Source organism: Aythya ferina (assembly GCF_964211825.1).
Source record: "Aythya ferina genome assembly, chromosome: Z".
Lineage (NCBI taxonomy): Eukaryota > Metazoa > Chordata > Aves > Anseriformes > Anatidae > Aythya > Aythya ferina.
This window is the reverse complement of record NC_140299.1, coordinates 61,547,564-61,573,358: the sequence shown is the minus strand read 5'-3', so window position 1 is coordinate 61,573,358 and position 25,795 is coordinate 61,547,564. Positions and strand designations below refer to the sequence as shown.

General features: G+C 41.9%; 1 protein-coding gene across 4 annotated transcripts in view; it reads right to left on the bottom strand.

Moving 5' to 3' along the window:
- The window catches only part of APC (APC regulator of WNT signaling pathway), a 100,419-nt gene extending 75,010 nt beyond the window's left edge, over positions 1-25,409 (bottom strand). For 3 of the 4 annotated variants that reach the window (XM_084504434.1, XM_084504437.1, XM_084504438.1), the window contains exon 1: positions 13,588-13,804. The gene's annotated coding sequence lies outside the window, so the exon portion shown is untranslated. Of the gene's footprint in view, positions 1-13,587; positions 13,805-25,283 lie in introns of those variants that run through there. The other variant, XM_084504436.1, reaches the window with a different exon arrangement.
- Between the last annotated feature and the right edge of the window lie 386 nt (positions 25,410-25,795).

Here is a 25,795-nt window from a genome sequence, read left to right as displayed (position 1 = left end):
ATAATAAAGCTGACTTTCAAGTTTACTTTATTCTACCTCCCTGCTTCATGCAGGCACCCACTCACTCATTCTAGACCTCCACCAAGCTAAAGGTTTATTCCTCATTTTTTGGAAACCTGTAACTGCATCTTTAATTCAGTTTCAGTCATCTGTTCACTGTACCAGAGGCTGAACGTCTTCCATGGAAGAGCCCACGCCTAGCGTACCTCTGAGCTTCTCTGGGAAAGAGGTTTCATAGTAAAAAGCCCTTTGTAGAAGACTTCGTTCATTTCTCCTCTCTTCCCAATCTGGGCTCTAGAGTAGAAAAAGATCAAATATCTACAGGAAGATCAGTAATTTTATATTTTCCAGTCTTTCCCAGGGAGTGGCAGGCTCTGGATCTGTCCAGTCTTCACTAGAATAATCTCTTGTAAGGGAAGCATTTCATCCTAGCATTTTTTGTCCTTAGCTGCAGCACAGCTGATAGCTGGTTTATGCTTTTGCTCTGTGCTGCACAGCCACCAGCTGCTCAGAGACTGATTCCAAGCAAGACCCAGTAGAAGAAACATACCTAGAACATCTATAGTGGCCTAAATTGCATGACAAAGCAATGTTTTACTTATTTTTGATATTTAGCATCAGCCGTAAATTAGTTTTCAAATGTGTACATAACAAATGGATGAGTGCACATGCAAACAGATGATCAGATTCAGTTCCTTGGTATATTGAGGTTGACAAGAGGTCAGTGCTAAAAGACATAATGCTATGTAATTATGTGAGCTCTATAGGGAACCTGCGAGCATCCCAGAACTTCACACCACTCTGACAAATGGAAGCTCTATCACTGTTCGAATATTTACCTTTTTCTTCAAAATCTTCTTTTCAACCTTCCCTTTGTTTGGTTTGAACCAGATGTTCTTAATGCAAGAGTTGATTCCTTGTAAGCATTCTGACATTTTAGTAGTAATAAATCAGTTAAAAATCTATTTAGCTGAAAGCCATCAACATGTGCGATGCCCAGGATATTGAAAAAGAGAAAAGGTCAATTTATGTGGAACCTTGTAAGCAAAGACCTTTACGAAGAGGTATGTTAACTATCACTGTTCTCCATGTCTGCCAAGAGAAAAGAGTTCCAGCTATCACCTCTTACTAAGGCCAACTATAGGAAATTCTTTAATACCCACTGCATTAAGAGAATGCTGTGACAAGGTCTAGAAACAACACAAAGATCTTGCTCGGTCATAGCCGTGAGTTCCCTTGATTATAGTCTTCTAAATCCTTAAATTAGGGCCTGAAACTCAGATGCTCTTAGAAGATGACAACCATGTAAAAATCAATCTAAAAACTGTCCTTTACATAATAACTTGTTCACAAGGAATCTAAGGATACATATTTTCCTTTAAAAGAGCAAAAATGCACATTTCCGTACATAAAGTACCGAAGAGCTCAAAAAAAGAACACAAAATGGCTCAGTTTGCTAAGTAAGATTTATGCTGTATGGTTAAAGGGGTGCAAGTTAATTGATTTCGCAAAAAGTAGGTTGTTTTTTTATTACTATATATTGAAAATATTCCTAAGTTCATCACAAATGTAAAGAGATCCAGCAGGTGGAAATTAGACAAACTGGAACTGAATTTCCTAATGTCTGTCTGGTTAATCAAATCACAAAGCTCAGCAGGAGCTGAGCCCACAAGGTGAGACTAGGTATTTAAGAAATACCATTTTTAAATGTTCTGCAGCTTCTGTGTAGGGGGGTCGCACCAGACAGCACAGGGATCCATTCTGGGCTTAAATGCATGGAAGTTCACAATTTATTTGATCCTTCAAGAATGTAATTCCTTGCAACGTCCACACCCTCAATGTGTTGCAGCAATTACAATCAATTCTCACCCTTCAAAGATTTAGATTGTTGAAGTCAGGAAAGAAAGCCCTCTTTTTCCTCAGGACCAATGCAGACCGTGCTTCACCATTAGCTGACTTCTGTTAATGTGGAGGCTCTGCAGGAGGCAGCACTCCTGCAGAAGGGTCTGGTGCTTCCAGGTAGCACAAAGCACCACGAGACTCACAGCCAGCACACAGTTCTCCTGCTCATGGACATACTGATCATCAGATGCAATGATTCACATCACATTTTTGGGTTAGCTTTTGTTTTGGAAGTGTTCTTCAGATTATTTACTCCATAAAAATGCTTACTTGGATAATCTGGGTTTCACTCCCTTTGGGAATTGTCTGCAAAAGAAACCTTCAAGTGTATTGGTGGCATACTAAACATTTTTTTATTCTCTTGGCACACAGTTCAGTGTTATTTTTTTGTTGTTGTTTTGAAGTTAAAATCCACAGACACCTCAAAATACAGGGCTTTATGGTGTTGATGTGTATGGAAGGGGATGCTAGGAATTGTTCTCTTTTTCTTCCAGAATTCTTCAAAACGTTACTTCTGTAGCAGGAGTGAGGTTGAAAATCAGACTTCTCACTTCTGTTTTTTTTTTTTTTTTTTTTTTTTTTTGGGGCAGGGTTGTTTTTGTAAAATTTGAGGAGTCTGTAATATTTTAGACATTTTCTCCTTATAAAGAAGGGTCAGCTTGCTGAACAGTCAGTAAGGAACAAAAATTCAAGTTGGGATGAGCAACTCAGTCTGCCCAAGGTCTGTCAGTTCAGACATTGACTAATCTGCCCAGTATCTAGTGTGGTTATTTTCTGAAATTAATCTACCTGTTCATTTGACAAAAATGCAAAACAAGTATTTGTTACATCACAAGCCAAGCTGCTTCCAGCAGCAAGATTTATGCACGCAGCAATAGTGCTCAGTGACCTGCACTGTTAGGACTTGGGCAAAGCTAGCTTTTCTTTGGCCCATTCTTCATCTTGGAAACCAACATGCAACTTCAAAGTAACAGAGACAGCATTCGAGACAGTCACTACTAAACATTTACCACTAACAAAGTTGCTTCAGAAAAGTACTGGGAGAAAGCAACTGAAGAAGAAAAGGGCTGACAACCATGTCCAGGACAAAGCGCCAGTGGAATAATACAGAAGAAAATGCCCTTTTAAGCCTGTCAAACCAGGAAACCCGGAGTGTTTTTCAATTCCTTGATCTAGATTGAGCGCACATTTGAATGCCAGCTTCCCTTCTCCAGCTTGGAGCCAAGGCCACCAGCTACTCAACTGAAAAACCTAAGATGCATGTGTTAAATATTAGAAACCCACGATACCACTTGGCATTTAAGGTGTATAATATTGCAACTCTCTCAAAAGCCTTGGGCTACAGGAAAACCACCCTACTGAGCTACACTTTCTATTTCATATTCCAAGTCCCCAGAGACATGGGAAGGGAAAATTTTAAACCATCACAACCATGTTTAGAAAAGCTTTCTGTATTGGTAACTGTACTGAAGAACACTTTCCTTTTTTTTTTCCCCCCTACCCAACCATATAAACCCAATACTTCAACTTTCACTGAGGAAATGAAGTATTTTCAAAGATCCCTGAGGCAAGTCAGCTAGAACACCAAACCCAAGTAGCTGAGATTTAGAAAAAAAAAAACAAAAACAAAAACCATTCGACACTCAGAACTTTCTCCTCAGGATAGATTTGTTTTTTGTTGATCCATTACTCTTTAATGGCTGTTCTAAATATTTGATCTAAGACTGAATCCCTTACTAGAAATAATTTATATTGCTTTAATGTTAGAAGTCGAATCAATTAAGTTTAAATTCACCTGGTACTGAGTAATCCTAAGCAAACTCTGGCAAACAGGAGACACTGTTTCTACACACAAATTCCAAGTAAAGTAGTTATGCAAACTTAGTGCCTACCAATCAAGTTAAATACAGATCCCATGTATTTTAAGCATTTGCCACAATGTAGGGAATTCCCACTGTGTGGGGTTAATTTCATGAGTTAATTATCACAGGTGGTAAAGCAAAGAAATCTTCACAGTAGATGTTATTTGTTCTGACACGGATGAAACAGTAGGAGAGATCCCATGTCATTGGCAAAATCCCTTCTGTCACACGAACACAAAACCAAAGCCCTTCTCCAGTAACTCAACTGGCAGAAATCGAAATGTCCTCATCTAAGACTACGTATGAAACGCTCCCCAGTTTTACTTCCTACTTTTTCCACTTTCCTGAGTTTTTTGCCTTATAGTGTGAGCAAACACATCATATAACAAGAGCTCAATGCAGCGTTCGCTCTGTGGTACTCACGCATCTCATGAGCAAACGGGTATGTGATGAGAGTCACCTGGCTGAATGACCTGACCCGAACTGTTGCCGTGCCCGGGCACGCACCCTCTACCTGGAAGGTTACACCCAGGCTTCCATCACGCAGCACAGCATGATCAGATCCATCAGGTCCAAGCACTTTGATGAAAGGCTGTGCCGTACAGCTTCACTAAAAGGCAACTGAGCTACCAGCACATCGGCCTCGTAGTCTACACCTGGCAGATGCTCTCCTGATGTTTTTATTTACCATTTCTTGCCTTTCATCTCTCAAAGAGTAAATGTTAGCAAATGCTAGTAGTGAGCTTCATGAAAACCTTATTTCCCAGATTACATGCACAGTAACATTCCACATCAAAGGCTGGGAGCAGCGTTGTTGCTTCAGAAAGGAGTCCTGTCTTTATGGATGTGATGTCTGCCCATCACAGAGCAACTCTGATGTTTAAAGGGCTTCTAGAGATTCCTGCAAGATAATTACATAATAACTTGAGAAACGGAGTGCAGCAGCAAGAATGACAGAAAGCACCATCCATCCATGTTTAAACTTATTACACCACTGGTAAAGAATGCGAGTTGAATGAACTAAGGCAATTCTCCTTCAATAAGTAGATTTGTAGGCAAACTGTCTAGGCGGACAATTCCTTGCCTTTGTAAAGATCTCCAACACTTGCAAGTCAGAAGGTTTTCAAGGAACAGAATCCTCACCAAGCAAAGAACAAACTTGTATGTTCCTATGCTATCTACGCTCAGAGGAGTTGACTTTAAAGGTAAGAATTAATACACTGGCAGAAAGCAAACGCAAACCAGCACATTGAAGGCAGATGCTCTTCAATTATTACCTACTGGAGTTAGATACAGCATTCCAAAATATCAGAATTATCTTAAAAGTAATCATTATAGCAAATTACAACCAGTCTTTGTTGTTACAGCTGTTTCGTGTCTTCCTTGCTGCATGCACACTAGACTGTCACATGGACTCTTCACTACCTTTGTATCATTGAAGGCACAATTTCACTTGTGAAGAAGAGATCTGGACATCGTGCTTACAAGTAAAATTGAGAGAGAGACTTGGAACAGTATAAAGACAGTCATGTACAGAAAACTACTTTTTCATGCAAATAAAGCAATACACAAATCCATTGGTTTTAGAGAAAGACAAGGTCTCTTTTTCCATTCAATTCACTCTTTTCAGCTTCTAGCACTTGAAACATTTTTTGGAAAAAGCTTTATGAATCAAGTCTAGTTCTCAAGGTCTTAACAAAGACATTTAGACATTTAATTAGCAAGCCATCACTTAGACTGGCATCTAAACCTTTTGTCAGAGACCTAATTCCATGCCAGTTCAAACATCCTATTAGTCTTATATTAACTAAAAAGAACTCTCATAATATTCTGGCTACCGGATTGCAGTTGCATACATTAACACAACAGTGGACTGAGTCTAACTGAAAGCAAGGACACAGATTTACAGTGTACATGTTAAACTTTGAAGGATACTTTAAGCAAGACAGAAATATATTAACTGCATTCATGTAAGAGCTAGTACTCAGGCAGATTCTGTGTTCCCTGGCGGCCTGGATACAATTATAATCAGAATAACATTCAAGTGAGGAAAAAAAAACACACAACACGTAATGAATTAGAATCGTTTCACTGATTTCAAGCTGAATCCAGATCTCAAAAGTCTCTGGAGCTCATTCTGAACATTTGGAGACTTAAACATGTGAATTCAGTACCTTTACCTATTTTGGCACTTCTACCCTCAGTCATGTTCAGTATATGGAACTTGAAGTCATGAACATACATAACAATAAGCAAACTATATTCAGAATCAAAAGGAGAAAAATGTCACGGTGGCCAATAACATAAGCTTGTATTTTTAAGTTAAACCTGTGGTTTTCCTTGCAAATAACAATAGCAAAATCCAAAATGTAGACAAATGGTAGGGTGAAGGGCAGGAACCATGTTTTTCTCTTGCACTTATGAAAATAGTAATTTCACATAAGTTTGAGTTACCACTCTACTACATTGGGCTAGAATTAGAGTCTTAAACAATGAAAGGCTTGTAGTTGAATGATTTGGATACTAGGAAACAAAATCCCAACAGTAATTCTGCTGAAATAGGGGGAATGATGAAGGCTGCTAACAAGAGTTTTTTTGTTTGTTTCTTTTAAATCTATATGGGAACTGGAAGTATTCAGAGTTGTGCTTGACTTCAGTGTTGATTTAAAAGTGTGTAAACAAACTGTTATATTGTGTAATGAAAAAAAAAATCAGTTTAGCTTTGCATTAAAAAGCAACAACATGGGGAGGAACACAGCCAAGAAGTAGATTCTGCTAGCCTCGGACTGTCATGAGTCTCAGCACTGCCTACTGACACTGTCTTTTCAGCAATGGCAGGTGGCAGTTGTACTGTCAAGGTTACTGGCACAAAGAGCTTTTACTCCAGAACTGCTGACAAGGAGGCTACTAATGCCAATTTTAAATAAACAATTTCTAACATCATCAGCACTCTTTTTCCTGTTGTTATTGGTGGTCTAGATTCCCATATACAGCACTTGCTGACAGCCAACAATTTAACTCATTCCCCATCCAAGCCACTAATGACTAATATAGACTAATCAAGAAGACTTTACACGAGCCCTTGGTTTGGGAATTCTGTGGGAAACAGCTTAGAAAGAGATCTTGAATACAGATCTTTCTGAGCAGAAAATAAGAAGCTGCAAACAAACTCACTGAGACAAGGCAGGCATTTAACTCCAGAAATCCTGGAGTTATTCAAGGCATGCACAGTGTTTCCTTTGTGGAGTGTCTAATTCAGATACCTAAACCTGTCCCATCCATCCCCCTCCCCCCTGAAGTGAAAAACAAAGCTGAATTCTAGAAATAAAAAAGAACATCAGAAAGTTCTGGTTCAAAACTACTACAATACGAGAAGATCACACCTACTTCACCCTTTATGATTTATATGCTTCGCACATCATAAATGGGAATTTTCTGCTTGAACCTCTGAACACGAGGTAGAGAGAACTCCTTCCCGAGGCAAGCGTTAAGCTGGAAGAGGACGACAGCAAAACTGATAGAATATGAACTTCTTTCAGAATGGATGTTGATTTCTCTTTCTTATGAAAATGAAGTACCTTCCTATGTAGTTGCAGCTTTCACTGAATAGCAAAAAGATAAAATCACCGGCATTTTCAAAAAAAAAATAGATTGCAACATGGTACTACAAAGTCTACTGTAGATAATCTGGCATCTGGTGTGAAGACTTTTTTTTAACTATGCAGGCAAGGATATTTTGAAGGTCATCCACTTCTTTAGGCCTCTGCAAAGCATTAAGTAGCCTTCTGACAATGCTTCAGAGCTTTGTAAACCAGAATTCAGCATTTAGCTGCACAAAAACTTCACAAATGAAAGCCTGCTAAACCGCTGGTCTTCAGAACAAGATGCTAGAATTCTACAATTTAACTAAGCTGCATTTATTTAATCTTTACTGAATGGTAAACACCAATATCAGTGCCAGAAGACTTCACAACTAGAAAAAGTGTTTTCAACTATGTTTTCCAAATGCATCTGATATTAGCATGGTCTTTTGAAAACAACTAATTGAAAAAAAAAAAAAAAAAGGAAAAAGATATTTAATCTGATTAGCACAAACCAAGATAAATAGACACGAAGATGTCAGCAACTTGAGGCAAAGTGGAAGTTCTCTGCAAGTCTCACATCTGAACTTAAATCTATAATGCCAACACTACCATCACCAAGAACAGCTGATGAGCTCAGCATTTTCATTCAGATACTATAGACACATAAAACAACTTAGCGAGTATCTGAACTTGTTTGATCAAACTATTTTGCTCCACCTTAAAACCTAAGTCATGTTCCCCAGTCCAATGAGCCTTACACTATCCCAAAGTACATGCACAAAGTAATGGAGAAGAAGGTCCAAGTAACTCCTCTGGAGGTTAAACAAAGCTATTCTGCTTTCTAACAACCTCTTCATGGATGGCTCAAGCCAATGAGGAACGAATTGCATTATTATAGGAAAGAAATTGGGCATTTTTGACTCCAGAATTTTTTAAATACAGAAACACTTTTAACGTTTAAATTATTGATAAGTGAATTTTTCAATGCTCCCATTACCATTCAAATAAAACAGAAGTGGTCATTGCATCGCATTATTACTAGCCTTGATCATTAAAGTATCTGTTAGGATAACGAGTAACATGACTGGTTCTTACACAACTAAATTCCAATGCCAGTAAGCAGGTACCAACATGGTCAATTTATTTCCCAAGACATGCCTCACACACCCTCAAATGTACATGAATGTTAGCTGTACACTAGGACTTCCAATGAAAAGGGGTTATCCTATTCCCTAACACAAAGCCCAAGCACTGTGAAAACAGCCATTGCATTCTGTAGTCCTCTTATAAGGAGCAGCAGCATTTGCTGTTGAACTGTGCCATTTGGTCTGCGGAGACTAAGCCAAACACAAGCCCTGAAACACAGGTACAGCTGTACACCCACCTCAGTTATTCAGTGTGACTTTGCCGACACACTCCTCGGATCCTCTTAGCTACAACATAACTGCTTTTACCAGCAACAGCTCTTGTTATATTTTCCTCCACACGCATGCACAACTGGCATAAGTAACATTACTCACAAACTGCACAAGCTTGGCAAATCCCTTCTGAGGACGGCGATCAGCTGCAAGATAAGACACTAAGCAAGAACTTCACACCCACAGTGCTGTAACAGCTACCTACAGCACGCAGGACAACCCTCATTACAGTCGCTGAATTACAGAGAAGAGCACTCCATCAGCTATTCTAATAGAGAAGGCCACAGGTTTATTACAAAGACTGCTTATGGGGAACGGTTAGTTGTAAAAACCCCAAATGAGAAACACTTCACAACAACAGCAGTCTCTGCTGGCTACGCGCTGTATGTATTTCCTTGTTTTCATTAATACCCCTCTACTTCTAGGAAATAATTACAACACAAAACCACGCTGCCTAAGTCTCCTTGGGTTGGGCAGCCTCCTAGTAACAATTCCGAAGCAGTAACATTTTTTGTCCTATCATACCACAGATTGCCCATTTACTGCAGGGATAATACCTGTTCCTATACTCCGAAGATTACTCTATTTATCCAAGGATAATAAAGGCACCAACCTGGATTCAGATCTCCTCTGCTGTATTTATCCAGGTATAAAGTCAGTGACCAGAGGTTCACGATACTTTTGTCAAACAAAATGTAAATCAAAGACAAACCTGACGGGTAACTTCCACTAAAGCTATATGGACACATTTAATATTAGAGTACATCCGATTTTCACCACCATGTTTGAACCTCATTTCTTGTTCACTTGACCAGACAGTCCACATCATATTTTTATTTATACTGTAATTTCCTTTTCCACATTCCCTGGTATCAATTAGGAAAAATACTCCTCTGTAACATGAAATCACATGTCTTGAGGCAAACAAAACATGGAGAAGGAATCCATTTCAGTGTATGCAGTGACAGCTGTAAGTCCCATCCTGACATGCTTTCTGTCTAATAAAATTATTTAAATGCCTGAGAAGTCATTCCACTACCGAAACAGGAAGTTTGCAATTCAAATGCAAACTCCAGCAGAACCTGTAACAAAACAAGCCAGAGGGGCTGAAGGGCAATGATTCCCATTGATCAATTGAATTTCAGTTTATAACATATCAAAAAAGTTGAATATCGTACTCCAAAAAATAGTTGCAAAGCATGAACAAGTCATAAAACAATGTATGACTCATTCAGGTTAAAGTGAGAGAACAATGAGTGAGAGAAGGCATTTGTAGATAAAGTAACTGAATTTCTGTGTTGCACATGGGAACCTGGAATTTTTAGACGTACTCATATACCTTAAATAATAACATTATATATATGTGTGTGTAAGAAGAGCATTGCATACCTCTGAACTGATTTTTAGCTGAAGCCCTTTAAGAGGAAGAACAGCAGCAATACAGGATCTCCATAGCAAGGGTGTTAGAGAAGAGAAAACGCTCATGTGATCCTGAGAACCTTTTTCCATTAATAAAGGGAGAGCCAACTCACACAATTTATGCTTTCATGATTTCTTTGCACTCTTGTCAGACAACAATGAGAAGTCCTAGTTTCCTTCCAGTTCTCCCCACATGCCAGTTACCACAGAAAGGCCGATCTGTTAACAGCCAAATTCAGTTTTGGGATACTCAGCACCTCGCAGAATCTATTTAAAGCAATCAACGCTGACAGCATTGACTGTGACAACTTCTGTAAGAAAAAGCTTTCTACTGATATCCAATTTCCAGAAAAAGTGTGCAACTTTCACACAAACAATCTCATGAACTAAGCCTTGAGTGATGCTTTGCGTCAAGAGTAAAAAGCTCCTACCTTAAAAAAAAAAAATCACGGTATCAAGAAAGACGTTATTGCACTATTTCACACACGCCTAAGTTCTTTTTATTCTGAATTACGAGGTCTAACCAAGCAAGGTGTTTTCTTTGAAAGATTAACATTATATTTATTTGTGATTTAAAGGCATACCCGAGGAATAACACTACACTTAATACGCCTCAAAATGCTATCCATGCTCAAATTTTAATTATTTAGTTTGCCATTTCCATAAAGAAGTCAACCTATGCTAGCACAATTGTATTAATTCAAAAAAAATCTTGTTTATTGAATTTTACTTCTCACTATCTGAAACTCCACAATGTAAAGGCAAAACAGACCCCCTCCAGTCTCAAAGTGTTCACATTTGCACTAATGATAACTGATACTAAAGCAGTAACAAAGACACAAAGGAACATGCCCACAGAACCCTATTCATTTACGGCAGTGAATTCAGATTGCCCTTCCCATAAGCTTCTTCGAAAAACAGCATCCCCACTGAATATAGACCTCTGTTGTTTCCAGTGAGTTCTCCAGCTATACCTAGTAGTAAAAATGCAAACTTCCACCGAGTGGTTATCACCCAACAAGCAACATTTAAGAAGAGTACAATATAAGTTACTTAAGAAATCAACATCACAAGTTCTTTTAACGGTTTCTGAGCAAACTCATAACTGTAGTTGTAATTCATGCTAATTAGGATCAAAACCCCAACAGTATTAAATATCAGATCATTAGAAGGTGGGTATGGGAATCAGGGGGTCAAAGCTTAGAGAATAAAGCCTTTACTTTGCTAAGACTGGAAGTAAGTGGATGGCTAAAATAATACAAATTTGAACAGCAAATTACTAGAAGATCCATCAAAAAATCATTTACCACTACAGGAGTACATTTCCCAGCACAGTCCTTGCAAACTCATTCAGTCACGCTGCATTTTTAAACTTAAACCTAAGACTTCATTGAAAGCTAAACTCTTAAAGTAATCCTATGATACTTTTTTTTCTTTTAACATTAGTACTATTGGCAGTCTCATAAAGACATGAAAGGTTAGTAATGAACGTTTTGTTCACCAAGCCGTTTAGCTACCTAACTTCAGTCAACTTACCCACTGCCCACTCAGTCACTATCATACAAGTTACTAAAATGATATTGTGAAAACACTGTAATTTTATGCAGAGAAAGGATACGCTGCTTTCTACTGTCCAAGTTAACAATGCAGTGGAGAATGTTTCACAACTTGCAACCATACAAAATTTCAAAAAGCAAATGTAACACCTACGTGAATAATTCTATTTCTTGTTACTGAACTACCTGAAACAAGAAAAGTTAACTGCTACAGCACAGCCCAAACTAGTTCTTAAACTTTAAAAAAAAAAAAAATCTTAAAGTAAGAATTTTCAGAGTCCAGGCAAAATAAAGTTTGTTAAATCAAAAATCTCCTCTTGATCACTGTAGGATTAAGTTTTATTATTATTCTGTTTAGTTTTCAACATGGTAATAGGACATAATTCCCTTACCAACAAAGGCATCTAGACCTAAGAAAGTTCTACAAATCTGTAAGTCTCCATCGAGAGTAAATATATACACACACAAATGCATACATATTTTTGAAAGCATTCACACTGTACTGTAAATGCAAAATAAAATGCTTGTTGAGGCCAATAATTATTGATTTCACTTCAACACTGATCTACATGAAGAACCTGAAACTCTCTGCACCCAGTAGCACAGCACATTGCTGATGGCATGACTGTCTGGTACTCTTAAGAAACTGGAACTGTGATGTTGGTTTACCCAACAAACATTTTGTCTAACAGATGCCTGGGTATCTGAACTTCATGTACTTGACCACGCATTTCATTGCATTTCCTAATACCTATTCATACGCTCAATAGTGTTTGGTATTGTAACATTCAGAAGTAAGAAAAAAACATCAAGTACATCACCATTTGGATTACCACAGTTTTGGGTTGTTTCTTTCATTATACCATTTAGTATAGAAACCTTTTACCAAGTTATATACATTTATATTTGTTTAGGAACCTAATGCTTCAGTGGAGAGCAAGTACTTGCGACTGCAAGGTCTTTTTGCAGGGCAGAGCTATCCTATAAATAGTCCTCAGCATAACCAGAGGAAAAGAAACATACTGAGGAAGTTGAAGCTGAAGCATAACAATGATCTCATGGCACTCACTTTAGCACGGAAGGCACGTTAGCCTTCTTAAAGACTGGATGAAACCATTTAGCACACATTGTTTTTCAAACACAGTTTAAAAGACTACAGCACCTGAAGAGGAAAAAAGCTGTTTTCCCTTTCAATTAGTGACCAAATCTTACTCGACTTTTGCAATATTCTTAAGAAAACTTCAGTCACATCAATTCGGTTTCAACCTCCTGAAGGAAAGCTCTCAAACCTGTGCTTCTTCACTGGTGCGTAGGAAAACGACCTCTTGTGCATTTTGTAACTGGTAGAAGCACATGAAATCAACTTGTGGAGATTTTTAGTCTTTTTTTTGTTTGTTTTGGAAAGTTTCTACGACAACTTCACCAAAAAAGGCTCATCCTCCCAGTGCCACAGGACACCACCCAGCCACGCTGCTGGGCGCAGCTGCCCCTTCACCTCTCCGCTCCTCCTCGGTGCCACGGCGAGCCCGACATCCACACCAACGCCAAGCCCGTGAGGAGCCGGATCCCTTCGCAGCTCCGAGGGGCAGCCCCGGCTGGCGGGACCCCAGCAGGGCGATGCTCCGCCGGGCACACCTGTGCACACCCAGCCCTCGCCCAACTCCTCGCGCTGGCGGGAGGCAGCGGAGCAGCAGCAGCCCCCACCAACCACCACTTTCGAGCTCCGCCGACGCTCTCCGAGCCTCGCAGGCTGCCGCCGGGCTCCTCAACACCCTTGGCCGGGGCTGAGGCAGCCCCGCCGGGCTCCCCCCCGCCGGGCAGCGCCCGCCCGCCCCGGGTCACTCACCTGCGCCCGCCTCGCTCTCCCCGCCCGCCCGCAGCTCCGCCGACGACCGCTCCACCTCCACCTCCACCGCCGCTGCCGGGGACCCCGCAGGGGGCTGAGAGGGAGGAGCGGAGCGGAGCGGCGGCGGCCGCGCATACGGGGCGCGGGGCCGGGCGGCCGCTGCCCTGCTCGGCGGCGGGGGGCTGCCGGCCGCCCGCCTCACTCGGCTCCCCGCGCGGACCTCCCCGCCGCCATCTTGTCTGGGGGGAGAAGGCAGCGCGCAGCCGCCGAGGAGGAGGCGGTGGCGGCCGCGCGCATGCGCCGAGGCTGTGGCGGCGGCGGTGGTGGCGGCGGTGGCGGCGGCGGTGGCGGAGGGAGGGGGCGTCCCCTGCCGCGGGGGGCGGCTGTTAACGGGCTTGTGGAATCCTTAAGGTTGGAAGAGATCTACAAGGTCGTCTGCTCCAACCACCCTCCTGCCACCACTGTCACCCCCTACACCGTGTCCCCAAGCACCACGTCCAGCCTCTCCTTGAGCACCCCCAGGGACGGTGACTCCGCCACCTCCCTGGGCAGCCCGTCCCAGTGCCTGGCTGCTCTTTCTCACAGGAGATGTCTCCTACTTGCTGTAACTGTTGCAGAGCAGTACTCAACACTGAATAAAGGACTGTTCAGCTTCTCACGCTGCCCTGCCAGCGAGGAGGCTGGGGCTGCAGCAGGAGCTGGGAGGAGACGGAAGCAGGACAGGTGACCCCAACTGGCCAAAGGGGTGTTCCCTACCATGTGCTGTGGTGTGTCCTGGTTTTGGCTAGGGTAGAGGTAATTTTCCTCCTAGAAGCTGGTAGGGTGCTGTGCTTTGAATTTAGGATAAGAATAAGGTCGGTAACACACTGATGTCTGAATTGTTGCAGAACAGTGCTTACACTAAACCAAGTGAAGAATTTCTTCCTCACATCACATCTTATCTAAATGTCCCCTCTATTTGTTCAAAGCCATTATTCCTGGTTCCGTTTGTACACTCCCCGATACAGTCCCTTTTCAGCTTTCTTTTAGGCCACTTTTATGCAGGCTCACTAGTACTCTCTACGGTAGCTTCCTTGCTAAAATGGTAAGTAGTAAGAGGCAGAGTACCCAGAGGAGAGATGAACAACAGCCAGTTCCCTCAGGACCTTGGGTCATTGGGTCCTGCAGACCTGTACCTGTTTAGATTCATCTGGTGGTCTCGAACCTGCTCGTCACTTAGAGTGTGTGGGACTTTGCTCCCCCAGCCTCCAACTATGGGTTGAGGGAAATGAAAGACTTGGGGAGCCCATCTGCCAATGCAGATGGAGGCAAAGATGTTGTTGAGTATCTCAGCCTTCTCCACGTCTGTCATTACCAATTACTCGGCTATAGACACTCACTCCTCGTATAAGAAATTAGCCCCCTATCATAGCTCACACACTACTATTTTCACCCCTCAATCTATTTGCACGAATGCATGGTGGCCTTCGGGGTCTCCTCCTGTCACCCCAGCGCAGCAGCCCAAAGAAGCTGGATCCTCTCTTGTGCTCTTCCTCGAGGCTCTGTGCAGAAGGGATGGTGCCTCTCGCACAAGGGCTGCTGGATGGGAAAAAAGCACTCACACAACCCCTGAGAATCGGCAACAGAGTGGTTTATTGCCAGGACATCTTGCAGGTAAGCCTGTGGGATGTCCATGGAGTCTGATGGTTCCAAGCTAATGCTTGGAATGGACCACTGCGACGAGGAGTAGGGAGCCAGCTGGGCACTCCTGGACACTGTTGGTGCTTTCTGATGGCAGAGAGCAAAGACATGCCGTGGGAGTCCCAGCCCCCCTGTCGCTGGGTATCTCAGGGGCTGGCCTGTTCCCCACATCGTTGCGGTGCCAATGGTACCGCTTGTACATGTCTGTGGGCTGCGTGCCGGAGGTCCCGTGGGCACTGTTGTCTTTTGTGCCTTGGGTGCTGTCCCTCCACCCATGACACGTCTCCTTCTCGCTAGGTGCATTCCTGCGCAGTGCTTCCTTGGACTGCATCACTGTCCGCCCACACCGAGGAGGCCTGCCGCTCGCCTTGCTGCTCCTGCACTTCTTCCTGCCACGCAATCTGGCTGTCAGAGTGCCTGGAAGCTCAGCAAATGGTGGGCCAGCCGCAGGGGTCTGCTTTTATAGGGCCCGTGGCAAAGGCGGGGCAGTGGTGGATACCATGACTGCAGCAAGCCTCTGTGATGGAGTGGCCCATGCGTGGCCAAATTTGGGTGGCTGTGTTAGGAGCAGCCTGGAAGATGCCATCAGGTGGAAGAAGGAGGAGGGTTGAGGGGGCTGAGGGTCCCTTTTCTGAAGCTGGCTTCCCCAGGCCATTTGGCTTGGCAGAGAGAAAAGCGGCCCCTCGGTGACAGGGACTGCCCTGCACCTCCTGTCCTGTGCCCTGGGTTTATTTTTTAACACTGTTTATTAGGTAATTTCATTCTGTTCTTTGCAGAAAAGAATGGAAGCAAGGTGTATCTTCAGCGTTAATTCCCATGTGCACTTTGTGCTGTGAGTGAAGAATTTCTTCCTCACGTCACATCTGATCTAAACCTCCCCTCCATTTGTTCAAAGCCATTATTCCTGGTTACATGGCTACACTCCCTGATAGAGTCCCTCTCCAGCTTTCTTTTAGGCCACTTTTATGGGTAAGGTTAGGTGGCAAAAATGCAGGACCTAGCAGATTGCAGCCTTATCTACCTTGTTCCACATGTTCCACATGACGTGTTCCAGCTCAGGCTCTAGCCTCTGATCAGTGCAACATAGAATCATAGAAACATGAAGGTTGGAAAAGACCTCCAAGATCATCTGGTCTAATCATTCCTGTACCACCAATGTCACCCCCTAAACCATGTCCCCAAGCACCAGGTCCAACCTTTCCTTGAACACCCCCAGAGACACTGATGCTACCATTTCCCTGGGCAACCTGTCCCAATGCCCGACCGCTCTTTCTGAGAAGAAATGTCTCCTCATTTCCAACATGAAATGAAGCAGGTGTGGGCCTGGTGTTCCCCTACCTGACACAGACAGCTCTTTGAGCTTATCTGTACTAGCATCACCATCTCTGAGCCCCCCTTTTAATACTTTTGTCATTGGGCAGTCTCACCCTGTTCATTACTACTTTTGATGTGTATAATGACCTTTTTCCTGAGGTCTGAGCATCCTTTGCAAGACACTCTTCAAATTCTTTTTAATCCCTCTTCATTTCAGTTTTAGATTTGATCTGGAATGTTTTATAGCTTTCTGTTCTCATTTGGGCCTGGACAAGCTCTGCCATTTATTTAGGTTCAGAGGAACTGCCTTTCCAAGCCCTTTCACATTCCTCTTGCACAGAGTCTGTCACAACCAAGTATTAAACTAAAAGTGTCTTTGAGTATCAACCAGATACTTAGGAAATCTAGTATGTATTGATAAATAGCTGATTAATTTGAGTTTTAATATTGTTTGTATTGCTTTTTCTAGTAATGAAATTTTCCTGTCATTTGAATATAATTTTTAGTTTTAGCCATTTCTGTCATTGCTGTGACCTGATTGTCCCTGCTCTGTTTCAGGGGCCGTAAAACTGTGAATAGCTAAATGTACATGTAATCTGATATGAGCTTGATAAATATAATGAAAATTAGATAAGTAAACTAATATTAGCAGTTCTAAATTGTATATTGTCCAAAATCATATGATGTGTCACGCTGCTCATGGCTTTTTGAAAGACAGTAGTTCTTGGTAAATTTTTCTATAAATTCAGCCCCTTTTACTTTCCCTAACATATTGCCAAGAACCTAAAGGATGAGAATCACCATACATTAGTATTTTAAGGAGTTCGGGATAAATCAAAGGACATTCAGCTGTGTGGCAGTCTGAATAAAAACAGTGTTAAATGTCTCTTCTTTATATATGGAGAGAGACTTTTGAAATTTCTTGAATCCAGTTGATGAGAGTCTGTCTTCAAATAAATTTAGATTGTGTGTTAGGTGGAGAGTTGCAACAATTAAAGCAACTAATGCTGAAATCAAATTTAACTTACACTGCATCTCGCTCAAGAATACTGAAAACAGAAGGTATGAGGTAGCAATTCTTTTTAATTTCTTATTCAGTATTTCCAAAAATGTCTCTGTTGAAGAAATTGTAAAGGAGAAAAAATCATAAACAAACTAAACAAAAGCACATTTAAGAAAATGAGGCAACAGCAGTGGTCATATACCGTTTGCAATTCCTTGGTTCCTTAAGGCCCTGTGGGTGAATATGTTGCACATATTTCATTTGTTCACTTGACTATGAGCTAGCTGCATCTTGTGATTATTGTGGAGAAATACTGCAATCAGGACTATCTCCTGATTTTCCTGTTCTCCAGGAAAAATGTAGGGAGAGTATCTGTCCTAGCAGCGTGAACCTGACCAGCTTGGAGGTACGCTGAGGGCATTTCGAGTAGCAGCTGCAGTGCTTTTGCAGCTATAGCTCCTCCCTGGCCCCTGTGGCTGAACACCTGCTGTACTGCTTGTGAAGAAGTAAACTTTGCCTTACACACCATCTGCCTTCATGAAAGGGAGAGCAAGTCACTGTATGAAACTGCGGAGCTAACCTGCCATATACAGGATAAAGAAATAAGAAGAGTGGGAAAAATATTAACTAGTGATGATTCTCAAGAGATCTGTCTGTAGCTGCTCTAAATTGTGCCATAAGGAAGCATATGCTATTAGAAATCAGCTATGCCCTAGCGATGACCTTTCCTCTCCCTCCCATTCCTCCCTGTGCTGCTACATCTACCATTTCCAGAAGCAAACACAGGATTTGCCTTTGTGCCTGCTAGGGAGTCCACTGAAAAGGGTAACTCATATACTGCTGTAACAGAAGAGTAATGAACTACATCATGTTTCTTAACACAGCTTTTGAAATAGTCTGCTTTCTTGTCTTTTCAGACTGCTGGCCAGTCACCCTTCTGAGGGCTGTTACTATTTATAGTTTTGTTTTTCAGAGCACTTTTCTGTGATGATCACTCTAGTGTTCCATTGCATTGTTTCACAGGTACGCAGGTCACTTTCAGCAAACATAAGATGACATCCATCATCCATCAGGTCCTGCTTGACGAACCTGATCTCCTTCTATGACAAAGTGACGCGCTGGGTGGACGAGGGAAAGGCTGTGGATGTGGTCTACCTTGACTTCAGCAAGGCTTTTGACACCGTCTCCCACAGCATTCTCCTCAAGAAACTGGCTGCTCTTAGCTTGGACTGGCGCACGCTTCGTTGGGTTAGAAACTGGCTGGATAGCCGGGCCCAAAGAGTCGTGGTGAATGGAGCCAAGTCCAGTTGGAGGCCAGTCACTAGTGGCGTCCCCCAGGGCTCGGTGCTGGGGCCGGTCCTCTTTAATATCTTCATCGATGATCTGGACGAGGGCATCGAGTGCACCCTCAGTAAGTTCGCAGATGACACCAAGTTAGGTGCGTGTGTCGATCTGCTCGAGGGCAGGAAGGCTCTGCAGGAGGATCTGGATAGGCTGCACCGATGGGCTGAGGTCAACTGCATGAAGTTCAACAAGGCCAAGTGCCGGGTCCTGCACCTGGGGCGCAATAACCCCAAGCAGAGCTACAGGCTGGGAGATGAGTGGTTGGAGAGCTGCCAGGCAGAGAAGGACCTGGGAGTGATGGTGGATAGTTGGCTGAATATGAGCCAGCAGTGTGCTCAGGTGGCCAAGAAGGCCAACGGCATCCTGGCTTGTATCAGGAACAGTGTGACCAGCAGGGCTAGGGAGGTGATCGTCCCCCTGTACTCGGCTCTGGTGAGGCCGCACCTCGAGTACTGTGTTCAGTTTTGGGCCCCTCGCTACAAGAAGGACATCGAGGTGCTTGAGCAGAGAAGGGCGACGAAGCTGGTGAGGGGCCTGGAGAACAAGTCCTACGAGGAGCGGCTGAGGGAGCTGGGCTTGTTCAGCCTGGAGAAGAGGAGGCTCAGGGGTGACCTTATCGCTCTCTATAGGTACCTCAAGGGAGGCTGTAGCGAGGTGGGGGTTGGTTTGTTCTCCCACGTGCCTGGTGACAGGACGAGGGGGAATGGGCTTAAGTTGTGCCAGGGGAGGTTTAGATTGGCTATGAGGAAAAACTTCTTTACCGAAAGGGTTGTTAGACATTGGAACAGGCAGCCCATGGGAGTGGTGGAGTCACCATCCCTGGAAGTCTTCAAAAGATGTTTAGATGTAGAGCTTAGGGATATGGTTTAGTGGGGACTGCTAGCGTTAGGTCAGAGGTTGGACTCGATGATCTTGAGGTCTCTTCCAACCTAGAAATTCTGTGATTCTGTGATCCCAGAAAGACCTAAAAACCTAACAGGAAGGCAGAAAAATACAGTGGTGCTAATTCGGTAGGTTGACAAATGGACAAGATGGTCTTACTGGAAATAACGTTCCAAAAAGTTATAGCCTGTTCCAAGGGAAATGTACACACCAAGAAAAGTCCTCTATCTGTTGCTCCGTATCTTCAGATGTTTGTTATAGGATGGAATATTATCAGAAGTTCTTTTCCAAGATTGTTTCTAGAGATTGTTGTGAACAGCCTTTCTACTGTTATGTCTGAAGTACATGCATGAAAAATAAATTATTTATGCTAACTATATTACTAAACAGGATGACATTCTCACCACTCTGAAAAGAAAATAATTTCTCACAATTGGTAGTGTGCAGCATTGTAGATTCAAACTACATCTTGATGCAATATTTACCTTTCAGAATGCAGTCCAACCCTGAGGACCTTCGATAAGTAAAACTTCAGCGAGAACCATTCAGACAGTGGTTTCACAGATCCTTGTTTATTTAAGGATTGCCATTGCAAAGTCAAATGAACCTTAACAAAGAGAACTTCCCCCTTTTTATGTTTTGTTAAAGTAATTAATAGTCCAGTATTAAGATGTCACTCATAACATACTTAGTCTTCTGCTATACAGCCATAGCTAGAGGTAGCTGCAGTCAATAAAAAGAAATGTGAAAGCAAGAACCCATAGTACTATATGCCTAGTGTTCCAAAGTGTAACTAAAGGGGAAAAAAAAGAATGATTTTCAGCAGAAATAGTACTAAACTTGGATATTCTGTAACCCCAGAATCCTAAAGGTGTGTTTAAAACTGTAAAGGCTGTTTTTCGGATATAATTTTTCATTTGGTTAAATATCGATCCATCAGTTAATGAGATCAGAGAACCTGGAGCAATGAAGCATGTTAAGAATTGTTGGTGGATTGTCTGGTTCACAATTAGGTTTACACTTTTAAGGGAAACCAAAGGGAACAAAAAAAACCTCTACATAGTAGTGCCAGAAATGAAATCCCATCTCAGGGTTACAGGATTAAAAATAGAGACGTCCTACCACTGAACCAATGGAGACGTCCTACCTCTTAAAGCTACATAATTTTTAGTATCATAGCATTAATTTTATCCTGTCAGTTTGAAGGAAAGTGATAGCTGCATGGAATATATCCAAGTTTCCTGTGCTAGAAGTGAGGCGGGAAAGAATATGAAAGATGAGGGTCTTGAATATTTATGAAAAATGGCTTTGAGTTTAGTCCAGAGAATGAGTCACTTTGAGTCATGCTCAAGTCCAGACATCAGAAGAGGTCTGGACTTGCACCCTAAATCTTCAAATCTTCAGCTTTCTAAAAGACTTTTTTTTTTTTTTTTTTTTTTTTTTTTTTTTTGTGAAAGTCAGATGTTTGCATACTTAACACTGTTATTAACCTTGAGAGATAGAAAGGGCAGAGAGCTCCTAAAGTCCAAATTCAGTTCATGTGCCTGACGTACTGAAGTTTGTAAGCCTAGAAGATTTTGAAATAGTACTTGCTTTACAGTAAGAATAGGCAACTATAATAGGCAAGGAGACAAGAGTTAGAATGCAAGTATCAGAAACTTCCCTCTTGGATTGTTCAAAAGATCTAAAAAGAGCAAAGAAGCTAGTATCTTAACGGGTGGGAAAAGGAAGATTTTTTGGAAAGTTTTAGTTAAAACTAAACTAACACAGCTACCAAAAATTGGGACACGAGTGACAGAATATTGAAGGAAATTAGAATCTTTACATCTAAAACTTGCCCATGACCAAGAAAAGAATTACACATTGTACCCCAAGGTATTATAAGCATATTAACAAAAATTGTGTTATGAATTAAGACTGTCAGCTGTCAGCTTGCTGATATTTCAACACAGAACAAATAGTAGTGGTAAACAGTTTGCAGAGTAAAGATACTAAAACTCGTACTCATAAAATACAGGCATATGAATTTTTCATATTGCTGAAGTGCTAATTTCCAAAACTAGAAAAGATATAGTCAGCTTAAAATCTGTCACTACTGTTCTGAGTACAGGAGTAACTTATTACCGCAAGCAGCAAGAATAGAATGGATTAAAATTGAGCCCTAGGCCCAACAGAAGTAATGTTGTTAAAAAACAGATTTTTATGGATTTTTCCTAATGAGTGAAATTTATATTGTCTTCCCCAAGTTTTTCTCATGCTCAGATATGACTTGAGAAAATTCTTTATCAGGAAAGCAACTTTACTCATACTTTTCTTCTCAACTGGTTGTTATCTGGAATAAACAAACAAACACTGATGACATCTGCAACATTTTCTAGGAGTGAAAATGCTAGAAACTGTAAGGATTGTAGAAGGGGAGTGGAGCAGTACATTTCAGTATTTTCCAGAATACAACATTATATATGAAAGTCTTCATGTTTCATTTCAGCATGCTTGTACTCCAGTACAAACGATAATAATTAATTCCATATTAACCTTAATTTCTGTGAAATTTGAGTAAATATAGCAGAAAAATATGGTGTGCTTTTTGGAAAGGACATGATTTTGGACACTGTAAGATTCATCTCAGGCATCTGAAGTCACATTGAAGATAGTGCTTGAGGCAATTCATAGAATCACAGAGAGTTGTAGAAACATCTAGTTTGGAAAAAAACATCAACATCAAATCCAAACATCACCCTGACCTACTGAATCTCACCACTAAACCATGTCCCATGGTGCCACATCCACATGTTTCTTGAATACTTCCCAGGGATGGGGATGCCACCTGGGCCTGAGCAGCCCCTTCCAAAGCCTGACCACCCTCTGCATGAAGAAATTCTTCCTGATGACCAATAAAAACTTTGCCTGGCACAACTGGAGGCTGTTTCCTCGTGTCCTTGTCACCTGAGAAAGACACCCTCCTCTCTAACTTTAGCTAACTTACTTTAGATACTTAAGATAACTCACCCTTTAGAGTTAACTGTGTTCTCCCGCTGATTATGAATTGAATCCAGGGGTACTGACTTAGACTAAGTGTCTAGCTTTTACATTCTTAAATGAAAATGTACAAATCTTGTCTCATATATCAGTACACAATAAAGTATAATACAATAATACAATAAAGCAAATAATGCAAAAACATTTTTTTTTAACACATTTTAGCAAGTTATGTAAGCATCAACACAAATAGATGATTTCATGTAAAGGATGTAAATTTAGAAATTCTGACATTTCATTGTTTTCCTGAAAAAACAACAATGACAAAACAAACCACAGGGAAAGTCAGGCATAACTCTGTTTAAACTAGTGTGTTGGTAGCAGCAAGATCAAATGGCTACAGTCTTTATCTTCTCTACTCTAGGTTTTCTTTCTTCCTAAAAGTCTGTCATCATAGTTCACTGGTGGTGGCAACATCTGAATGCTCAATGCAAATTTCAAGACAACGTGGTCTTTTTATCCACATAGTATTCTGTAAGAATCTTTGAAAACTGCCTAAATTAAAAACCCCATGAGTGTAGCCACATGACTGATATAAGTGCCAAATTTTGAGAAAAATACAGAAAATCGAGATGCTTCTGGAAAGCTTGGTTATGTGTAGCAGCAAAACTTCCTTCATTTACTTGTTTCATTTACTTAAGAATAGATAAATGGTAGGAATTTAGGAAAAGTTAGGGGAAAAAAATACAGTTTTATGTTAGGCCATGCCCAAATAATCATGCCAGCACCTATGGGATGAACCACATGTTAATCATGATTCTTGTGCAATAGAAACCAGCTGAGTCAGCAGTTTCCTAAGGAAAAATAAGAGATGTCTTTTGCTGGAGATACATGGTAGATATCTCTGTTACTGATTTCATCATTATGGGAAAGTCCTCATGGCAGGCAATGAGAAGCACCCATGATAACCTTAAAAATTCCCAGTATGTTGCTAGGACCATGCATCCTACTCCTATTTTAAGAGTAAAATATTAGACGTTTTTATACTCTGAAGACAGAATATTTAAGCTCCACTAAGAAAGAAAGAATGTATAGTTTTAATGTCCCACTTCCATGTGTTTTATAGAAGATAAACTTGAAGAGTTTTAGTCATCATTCTATAAATACATAATTCTAAGCAGCTACAGTACTATTTCTTATTAATCAGCGGGTTACTTGACAAACAAAGCTGTTCAGACATGCTGGTTAAGTAGATCACAAAATTATCTTCATAATATTTCCACACTCACAGGTGCTAATACAATGTAGACGTTCTGAGGCAGTGCTGGCTCCCATGTACTGCTGGATCAATTCAAATTCCAGCAGCAGTTCAGCTGACAGAAGCTTTCATGCATAATGAAAGTTACAAATGGATCAGTTCTGCGGATGACAAAAACTGTGTTTGGACGCTGCAGGAGTGTTGGACACAGATGTATGTTTCTTATGTACCACAGTACTGCCCTTTGCCATCATATCTGGGTCAATATGTACCACCTCACAGAATGGCAGAGCTATTAGGCCTATGGTAGAGACTACCTTAAAAAGATTATTTGCAAAGTTAAGCTCTTAAATATTTAGAAATCTGAAGGTTGCCAGTGCAATCTTCATTAATTCCCTTTGCATACATATACTGTGAAGCAAGTTTGCTCAATGCAATCAGGATATTTTTTTCAGAGGAATCTAGAATCAGTCAGTGACCCATACTTGCTAAAAATTTAAGAATGCAGTTTGGCTTAGTTACACAGCGTATGATGAATACATTGTTCTGTTTGTTCTGAATGGTAGTTTTATACTACTACCACCAATAATACTGCTGGTTTTAGAAGTCCCTCTGTTCACATCTTCAGAGAGATAGTAAGGAACTCTTCTGCATTAACCCTCTCTTCTATGAAATGTCCTGTCAGTCATATATTGGGTGAGCAATTGGCTAACGGGCAGGGCCCAAAGGGTTATGGTAAACGGGGCTGCGTCAGGCTGGCGGGCGGTCACCAGTGGGGTCCCTCAAGGCTCCATTTTAGGGCCGGTACTTTTCAATATTTTTATAAACGATCTGGATGTAGGAATAGAAGGTATTTTGAGCAAGTTTGCTGATGACACCAAACTTGGAGGAGTTGTGGACTCAAATGAGGGTGGAAAGGCCTTGCAGAGGGATCTGGATAGGTTGGAGAGCTGGGCGATCACCAACCGCATGAAGTTCAATAAGAGCAAGTGCCGGGTCCTGCACCTGGGACAGGGAAACCCTGGCTGCACGTACAGACTGGGCGATGAGACGCTGGAGAGCAGCCTAGAAGAGAGGGATCTGGGGGTCGTGGTAGACAGCAAGTTGAGTATGAGCCAGCAGTGTGCCCTGGCAGCCAGGAGGGCCAACCGTGTCCTGGGGTGCATCAAGCACGGCATCGCTAGTAGGTCAAGGGAGGTGATTGTCCCGCTCTACTCTGCGCTGGTGCGGCCTCACCTCGAGTACTGTGTGCAGTTCTGGGCACCACAGTATGAAAAGGACATGAAACTGTTGGAAAGTGTCCAGAGGAGGGCTACGAAGATGGTGAAAGGCCTGGTGGGGAAGACGTACGAAGAACGGCTGAGGTCACTGGGCCTGTTCAGCCTGGAGAAGAGGAGGCTGAGGGGAGACCTCATCACAGTCTACAACTTCCTCATAAGGGGGTGTCGAGAGGCAGGAGACCTTTTCTCCATTAACACCAGTGACAGGACCCGCGGGAACGGGGTTAAGCTGAGGCAGGGGAAATTTAGGCTGGACGTCAGGAGGGGGTTCTTCACAGAGAGGGTGGTTGCACACTGGAACAGGCTCCCCAGGGAAGTGGTCACTGCACCGAGCCTGTCTGAATTTAAGAAGAGATTGGACTGTGCACTTAGTCACATGGTCTGAACTTTTGGGTAGACCTGTGTGGTGCCAAGAGTTGGACTTGATGATCCTTAAGGGTCCCTTCCAACTCAGGATATTCTATGATT